The sequence below is a fragment of the Pan troglodytes genome, chromosome 1, assembly GCF_028858775.2.
Source record: "Pan troglodytes isolate AG18354 chromosome 1, NHGRI_mPanTro3-v2.0_pri, whole genome shotgun sequence".
Lineage (NCBI taxonomy): Eukaryota > Metazoa > Chordata > Mammalia > Primates > Hominidae > Pan > Pan troglodytes.
Window position 1 is genome coordinate 203,914,498 of NC_072398.2, and position 9,200 is coordinate 203,923,697.

At 50.3% G+C, this 9,200-nt stretch overlaps 1 long non-coding RNA gene across 1 annotated transcript; it reads right to left on the reverse strand.

The window, feature by feature from the left end:
* Window positions 1–3,243: 3,243 nt before the first annotated feature.
* LOC107966524 (uncharacterized) lies at window positions 3,244–9,200 on the reverse strand. Its single transcript, XR_001719080.3, has 3 exons — window positions 8,956–9,200; window positions 7,409–7,475; window positions 3,244–3,351 (listed from the first exon to the last, which is right to left on the reverse strand). It is a non-coding gene; the product is annotated as an uncharacterized LOC107966524 (long non-coding RNA).

A 9,200-nucleotide genomic window follows, 5' to 3' on the forward strand; every position in this document is an offset into this window, starting at 1 on the left:
GCACTTTGGGAGGCCGAGGTGGGTGGATCACGAGGTCAGGAGATCAAGACCAGCCTGGCCAAGATGGTGAAACCTCATCACTACTAAAAATACAAAAATTAGCTGGGCGTGGTGGCGGGTGTCTGTAATCCCAGCTACTTGGGAGGCTGAGGCAGAGAACTGCTTGAACCCAGGAGGTGAAGGTTGTAGTGAGCCGAGATCACGCCACTGCACTCCAGCCTGGACAACAGAGCAAGACTCCATCTCAAAAAAAAAACAAACGAACAACAACGAAAAAAAGTAGCCAAGCGTGTGGTGGCATGCATCTGTAATCATAGCTACTTGGGAGGCTGAGGCAGGAGAATCACTTGAACCTGGGAGGTGGAGATTGCAGTGAGCGGAGATTGCAGTGAGCTGAGATGGCGCCACTGCACTCCAGCCTGGGCGACAGCCAGACTCTGTCTTAAAAAAAAAAAAAAATTCTTTTTTAGAGATGGGATCTTGCTATGTTGCCCAGCCTGGTCTCAAACTGCCAGGCTCAAGTAAGCCTCCCTCCTCAGCCTCCCAAAGTGCTAGGATGATAGATGTGAGCCACTGCACCTGGCCTATAATCTGTGTTTTAAACACGCTTCTCACCGTGATTCTGATTCAGGTAGTCACCCATCAACACTTTAAGAAACACTGGTGGAGTTTCTCAGGGTCAGGCAAGCCTGGGTCTAAATCCAAGTTCTACTCCAGCATTAATCTGGATTCATTTCAGCTACAAATGTTGGATACCTGAATAACAGAAGCCTAAATGTGATAGAATTTTGTTGCTCTCATTTAAATTTTATTCTCTCTAGGAATACAGTCCAGGCTGGCACAGTGATGCCACAATCATTAGGGACCTAGACTTTTTCTGTCTTGTTGCTCCCAAATTCTCTGCATTTGTCTTTTGTCTCATGGCCCAAAATAGCTGCTCCAGCTCGAGCCATCATGCCTACATTTCATGCAGCAGGAAAGAAGAAAGGGGAGGAGAAAGATACAATTCCTCCGTTTAAGGGCAGTTCTTGAAAGTTGCATATGCCACTTCTACGTGCCAGAACTTAGTTATTTTGGCTAGAGCTACTGCAAGGGAGGTGGGAAAATGTAGAGATGTATTTAATTTTTTGTAAATAGTGACTTAAGGCACACAAAGAGTGTCTAAAGAAGCGGAAACAGGCTGAGCACAGTGGCTCACACCTGTAATCCCAGCACTTCGGGAGGCCGAGGCAGGTGGATCACCTGAGGTCAGGAGTTCGAAACCAGCTTGACCAACAGGGTGAAACCCCGTCTCTACTAAAAATACAAAAATTAGCCAGGCGTGGTGGCTAACGCCTGTAATCCCAGCCACTTGGGAGGCTGAGGCAGGAGAATCGCTTGAACCCGGGAGGCGGAGGTTGCAGTGAGCCGAGATCGTGCCATTGTACTCCAGCCTGGGCAACAAGAGCGAAACTCTGTCTCAAAAAAAAAGAAAGGCCAGGCACAGTAGCTCACGCCTGTAATGCCAGCACTTTGGGAGACCAAGGCAGACGGATCACGAGGTCAGGAGATCGAGACCATCCTGGCTAACACAGTGAAACCCCATCTCTACTAAAAATACAAAAAAATTAGCCGGGCGTGGTGATGGGTGCCTGTAGTCCCAGCTACTCAGGAGGCTGAGGCAGGCGAATGGCGTGAACCCGGGAGGCGGAGCTTGCAGTGAGCCGAGATGGTGCCACTGCACTCCAGCCTGGGTGACAGAGCAAGACTCCATCTCAAAAAAAAAAAAAAAAAAAAAAGGAAGCTGAAACAGAGAAAAACAGAGAAACAGAGAGAGGGAGAAGATGGTGCAAGCTAAACATAAAATCGGCTAACCTCAGTTGTGTACTTCCTGAGTGCCAGTTGCAGTTCTAAGCCTAATTCCTCCCACAGTTCTGTGAGGTTGGACCTACTATTTTTTTTTTTTTTTTTTTTTTTTTTGAGATGGAGTCTCACTCTATCACCCAGGCTGGAGTACAGTGGCGCGATCTCAGCTCACTGCAACCTCTGCCTCCCTGGTTCAAGCAATTCTCCTGCCTTAGCCTCCTGAGTAGTTGGGATTACAGGCATGCGCCACCACAACCAGCTAATTTTTTGTATTTTTAGTAGAGACAGGGTTTCGCCCTGTTGGTCAGGCTGGTCTTGAACTCTTGACCTCGTGGTCTGCCCACCTTGGCCTCCCAAACTGCTGGGATTACAGGCATGAGCCACCGTGCCCAGCCTGGTCCTACTATTTCTTATCTTCTGGAACAGGGACACACACAACCCACCCCCGAACCCAAACTACACAGATTGAAACATGAGCTTTGCCTGCTTACTACCTGCATGACTCTGAGCAAGTTCTTTGCTAACGAAAGGGAATGTGGGGGGGCGGCGGTGGCTCACACCTGTAATCTCAGCTCTTTGGGAGGCTGAGGCGGGCAGATCACTTGAGGTCAAGAGTTCGAGACCAGCCTGGTCAACATGGTGAAACCCCATCCCTACTAAAAATACAAAAATTAGCCGGGTGTGGTAGTGGGCACCTGTAATCCCAGCTACTCGGGAGGCTGAGGTGGGAGAATTGTTTGAACCCAGGAGACGGAGGTTTCAGTGAGTCAAGATCATGCCACTGCACTGCAGCCTGGGCAACAGAGTGAGACTGTCTCAAAACAAACAAACGAAAATAAAAAAGGAATGGAAGCCATATTTAATTAGGACCAAACAAAATTCACCCCCTCCACCTGGGGATGTTGCCCCAACACCTTCACAGAGTAGTCAGGCCTCTGCCAGCCAGGAGGAGGGGGCACACTCTGCCATGTCTATAAACTGGGTGTCGGCAGGGGTGCCCACGGGACTGAGGCAAGTTTTCCTCAAGTCCCATCCCATGCCCTGGGTCATGCGAAGCCCTCCCTCCATCCTCTGTACACTCCAGAGATTTTTGTTCTCAGGGAACTTCTAACTCTGGCTTCTTGCTTCTGCTGAATTCTTAAGTCTGTGCGTGTTTGGAGCCTCGAGGTGCAATTGCTGGGCTCTGGCACTGCCAGTGGGTCTGCTTCTGACACAGTGCCGGGTACCACGAGGATGTTCAGTAAACGCTTGTTGAATTAATAATGACAACCATTATTTAATAAGTGCTTACCATGTGCCAGGCACCATGCTAAGGACTTTACATATATTCTGCCATTTGACCCTGACAACTGCCAAGATCTTCATTTTACCCACAAAGAAACTAAGACTCGGGCTGAATGTTGTGGCTCATGCCTGTAATCCCAGCACTTTGAGAAGCTGAGGCAGGAGGATCTCTTGAGGCCTGGAGTTTGAGACCAGCGTGGGCAACATAGTGAGATTCTGTCTCTACAAAAAAAAAATTTTTTTAGTTAGCCAGGCATGGGCATGGTGGCATGAACCTATAGTCCCAGCTACTTGGGAGGCTGAGGCGGGAGGAGTACTTGAGTCCAGGAGTTCTAAGTTACAGTGAGTTATGATCATGCAACTGCAATCTAGCCTGGGCAACAGAGCGAGACCCCATCTCTAAACAAAAATAAATGGAGACTCACAAAGCTTAGGTACTTGCCAAAGGTCTCATAGCTGGTAAGTGTCAGAGCAGGAATTTGAATATGCAAATTTTTTTTTTTTTTTTTTTTTTTTTTTGCCCAGGTTGGAGTGCATTGGCGCCATCTCGGCTCACTGCAACCTCCGCATCCTGGGTTCAAGCGATTCTCCTGCCTCAGTCTCCTGAGTAGCTGAGATTATAGGCTCATGCCACCATGCCCAGCTAATTTTTGTATTTTTAGTAGAGATGGGGTTTCACCATGTTGGTCAGGCTGGTCTTGAACTCCTGACCTTGTGATCCACCCGCATCAGCCCCCCAGAGTGCTGGGATTATAGGCGTGAGCCACTGCACCCAGCCTACAAATTCTTAACCATAATTATCAGGTGTCTACATCCCTCAAATGACCACCCCTCCCACCCCACTCATACTGCAACCGATCCAGGAGCCTAGGGTCCCAAGAAGGGCAGAGCCTATCTAAGGTGACGGCTCTGTGGGCTGACACCACAAGAAGAATGAGTTTGTTTTTTTTTGAGAGGAGTCTCACTCTGTCACCCAGGCTGGAGTGCAGAGGCGCGATCTCAGCTCACTGCAACCTCCGCCTCCCGGGTTCAAGTGATTCTCCTGCCTCAGCCTCCCGAGTAGCTGGGATTACAGGCACCCACCACCACACTCGGCTAATTTTTGTATTTTTAGAATAGATGGAGTTTCACCATGTTAGCCAGGCTGGTTTTGAACTCCTGACCTCAAGTGATCGGCCCACCTCAGCCTCCCAAAGTGCCAGGATTATAGGCATGAGCCACCGCACCTGGCCAAGAAAGGGTTTTTGTTTAGGCTTCAAACAACTGCAGGACATTTCTGTCCAATATCTTCTATTTCCTGCCCCCAGCTCCCCAACCCCCACTTCTCCACCAGCAATTCTGCACAGCAGAGAATGGAGGCCACTTCCACTGTGGAAGGTGTGGGAAGGACAGGCCTTTCACCCACGGGGGAACTGGAAACCATTTCCAAAAAAGCAGCCTGGTACATAGCTGAGAGTCCGGACGCTAGCCTGCCACTCTTCAGCTCTGCGGCCTTGGCCAAGCCAGTGGGGATTAAATGAGTTCATACAGGTCACATAAAGCACTTAGGATGCTGCCACTGCACTATCCACCCTCCAAGGGTTAGCCTCCATGATGATGACTTGAGCCACAGCCAGTACCAGCAGGAGTCAACAACCCTGGGGAGGGCGGGGTGCTGGCCCCTCATCTTTCTTTTTATAAATAATGACTTTTGGCTGGGCACGGTGGCTCACGCCTGTAATCCCAAGCACTTTGGGAGGCCAAGGCAGGAGAATCACCGGAGGTAAGGAGTTTGAGACCAGCCTGGCCAACATGGTGAAACCCTGCCTCTACTAAAAATACAAAAATTATCTGGGCGTGGTGGCGCATGCCTGTAGTCCCAGCTACTTGGAGGCTGAGGCAGGAGAATCGCTCGAACCCGGGAGGCGGAGATTGCAGTGGCCCAAGATCATGCCATTGCACTCCAGCCTGGGCAACAAGGGCAAAACTCCATCTCAAAAAAAAAATTTTTTTTAAATAGCAAGTGATATATGGTCACTTATTATAAAAAAATGTAAAAATTCAGATTTAAAACGAATCACCTGGCCAGAGGTGGTGGCTCAGTCCTGTAATCCCAACACTTTGGGAGGCCAAGGTTGGTGGATCACTTGAGGTCAGGAGTTGGAGACCAGCCTGGCCAATATGGTGAAACCCTGTCTATACTAAAAATACAAAGATTAGCTGGGTGTGGTGGCACATGCCTGGAATCCCAGCTACTCTGGAGGCTGAGTCAGGAGAGTAGCTTGAACCGGGAGGAGGAGGTTGCAGTGAGCTGAGATCACGCCACTGCACTCCAGCCTGGGCGACAGAGTGAGACTCTGTCTCAAAAAAAAATTTAAAAATTAAAAATTAAGTAAAACAAATCACCTATAACTCACTCTCCAAAGATCATCTTTGTGGCTGTCTCACCCATCAGCATCTGCCATTGAGTCACCCTGGTCCCTGTCACCCAAGACGCTGGGTTTGCTAAGGGACTGATGTCTCAGGGAGGAAAAGAGGCTGAAGAACAGGCCGTGCAAGTGTGGCTGGCTTGTCCCCAGCAGAGAATTTTACGAGCAAAGCATTTCAGTGACTTTTAAAAGTAAATCAGGCCAGACGTGGTGGCTCATGCGTGTAATCCCAGCACTTTGGGAGGCAGAGGTGGACGGATTGCTTGAGCTCAGGAGTTCAAAACCAGCCTGGGTAACATGGTGAAACTCCGTCTTTACAAAAAGTAGCCAGCCACTGTAGCATTTGCCTGTAGTCCCAGCTTCTTAGGAGGCTGAGGTGGGAGGATCACTTGAGCCCAGGAGTTTGAGGCTGCAGTGAGCCAAGATCTCACCAGTGCGCTCCAGCCTGGGCAACAGAGTGAGACACTGTCTCAAAAAAAAAAAAAAAAAAAAAAAAGGTAAATCAGAGGGGCCACCCCTGCTTAAAACCTTTCACCAGCTTCCCACTGTGCTGAGGAAAAGGCCAGGGTCCCTAAAGTAGCCCGCAATGCCCATACCCCACACACCTGGTCTGCATGCTGGCCTCCATGTATGAGCTGTATGACTTTGAACAAGTTATTTAAACTTGTCTGTGCTTCAGTTTCCTCATTTATAAAATCGGAATAACAGAACCTACTTCAGGACTGTTTGAGGGTGAAATATGCTACATGAGGTGCTTAGAATAGGGCCTGCCATGCGGAAAGTCCTCAAGAAGCATTGCTGCTATTACTGTTATTATTTTTGTCCCACTGTCTCTTGCTCTCCCCACTAGGATACACACCCCAGCTGCCTGACTGTGGAGCTCCGCCTTCTAACCCCTCTGGCAGCATCCAAAGGCAAAAGGCCACGGCAAAGCTTCTCCTCAGACGTCCTCCTTGTTTTATAAGGGGGTGGGGGAACTTTCCAGAACCCCCTTCTGTCTCATTGACTAGAATGGGATTCTATGCCTGCCCCTAAACAAACAGAGGTAGAGAGTGGGGCCGGGCGCGGTGGCTCACGCCTGTAATCCCAGCACTTTGGGAGGCCAAGGCAGGCGATCATGAGGTCAGGCAATCGAGACCATCCTGGCTAACACGGTGAAACCCTGCCTCTACTAAAAAATATAAAAAATTAGCCGGGCGTGGTGGCGAGCGCCTGTAGTCCCAGTGTAGCAGGACGAGCCGCAGACAAAACTCCTCAGATACCAAGTTGAAGGAAGGGGTTTAATCGGCTGGGGGCATCGGCAAGACTCCTGTCTCGAGAGCCGAGCTCCCCGAGTGAGCAATTCCTATCCCTTTTAAGGGCTCACAACTCTAAGGAGGGTGCGTGTGAGGGGGTCGGGATTGATTGAGCAAGCGGGGGGTACGTGACTGGGGTCTGCATGCACTGGTAATTAGATCGGAACAAAACAGATAGGGATTTTCACAGTGCATTTCTATACAATGTCTGTAATCTATAGACAACATAACTGATTAGGTCAGGGGTCGATCTTTAACTACCAGGCCCAGGGTGCAGCGCCGGGCTGTCTGCCTGTGGATTTCATTTCTGCCTTTTAGTTTTTACTTCTTTCTTTGGAGGCAGAAATTGGGCATAAGACAATATGAGGGGTGGTCTCCTCCCTTACCAGCTACTCGGGAGGCTGAGGCAGGAGAATGGCATGAACCCCAGAGGCAGAGATTGTAGTGAGCCGAGATTGCGCCACTGCACTCCAGCCTGGGCAACAGCGAGACTCCGTTTCAAAAAAAAACAAAAAACAAAAAAACAACATCAACAATAGAGGCAGAGAAGAAAGGAAATACCATAGTTATACACACCTGACCCAAAGCAGGGCTCTATTCCCGTAGACTGGTGGTTCTCAGGTTCCAGGAGAGTCAGAATCACCTGAGGGTTTAAAAAAAAACAATTTCCAGGCCGGGCACGGTGGCTCATGCTTGTAATCCCCGCACTTTGGGAGGCCAAGGCAGGCGGATCACCTGAGGTCAGGAGTTTGAGACTAGCTTGGCCAACATGGCGAAACCCTGTCTCTACTAAAAATACAAAAATTAGCCGGGCATGGGGGTGGGTGCCTGTAATCCCAGCTACTCCGGAGGCTGAGGCAGGAGAATTGCTTGAACCTGGGAGGCGGAGTTTGCAGTGAGCCGAGATCGCACCACTGCACTCCAGCCTGGGCGACAGAGCGAGACTCTGTCTCAAAAAAAAAAAAAAAAAAAAAAAAGAATCCCAGCGTGGAAGAGGGGAAAAGATGTAACCCAGTCTGCAAATGCAGGCTCCTCCCTAGAGACTGGCATAAGGTGAGTGCCAGCCCAGACGTGGCCATCACTGTAGCTACACAAAGCCTCCAAGGTTTCTGCCAGCTCTGGGGGCTCATGTGCTCATGGCTGCTGTCCTGCTTCTGCTGATTCCTTGCAGCTGTCGCCTTTACTTCTGCCCTGGAGTTGACCCAAATGAGGGGCAAGAACTGCAGGACGTTTTCCCCTGCTCCCAGAGCAACTGCGGGTATAAGGCTGTTGGGCTGTCGTGTGAGGGGGATTTTCCTAAAGACACAGCACACAGGGAGAATAACAGAAGTCACCTTCCTGAGGCTGCCCCGCACTTGGGTTCTGAGGACCTTCGCTCCCTCCCCTCCTTCTCTTCTCCCTCCTGTCTCCCCTGCGGCAACCTGAACTACTCGGCTCTCTCCCCGCTCCTCCTCCTCCTCTGCAACTCAGCTCTAGTCCTGCCTGAGGCCGAACCCTTGAACAGGAGGCCAGGGCTGGAAAGTTGTGGAAATGCCCCTGTGGGGAGCCCTGCCAAGGATGCTGAGGCTGAGCCCCAGCCTGGGGGAGGGGGTGTCCTGATCTGAGCAGACCCTGAGGGCAGACAGAAGGCAGCCAAGGTCTAGAGCTGGTGCCTCTAACCACCTCTACCCCAGAGGCTGTGGGATGCATGGGAGCCAGGATAGGGCCGGGCTTTGGGTCTACACTACCTTGGTCCTGAGATGGAGTCTAGGAACATTGGTGGGGGTGCCAAGCATTCTGTAGAGGTAGGATGGGGTGGGTCCCTCTCACTTCTTCAGCCCTCAAGATTGCATACAACAGGCTCCTAAGAAATCACTGAGGCTGGCTGGCACGGTGGCTCACAGGTGGCTGAGGCAGGAGAATCACTTGAACCCAGCAGGCAGAGGTTGCAGTGAGCCGAGACCGCGCCACTGCACTCCAGCCTGGGCGACAGAGCGAGACTCTGTCTCAAAAAAAAGAAAAAAGAAAGAAAGAAATCCCTGAGGCTTTTAAGCCTCGGAGGCAGAGCCTGCTGACTCCCTGAGGTGTACAGAGGCACCAATTTTTAGGAGGACAGAATCTTTCTAAGGCAGTTTGATTTTTACCTTCTCAGGTGCAGGAAAAGTGACCGTTTCCTTCTCTGTGAATTTCCCATGGACTAAGGGACTCCCGACAGGGGGAGGGCCCTCTTGGCAGTCAGCTTATTCTGAAATTTGAATTTCCAATGCACCTGGAGGAATCCAGAGGGGAAGGGTTGTTATTTATAACCAAAGCTTCCTTCTAAGGAAAGTAGATCCTGCTGCATTAACTAAAAGGCCCTTTTGTTCTTAAAAGGCCCTTACTGGGTTTG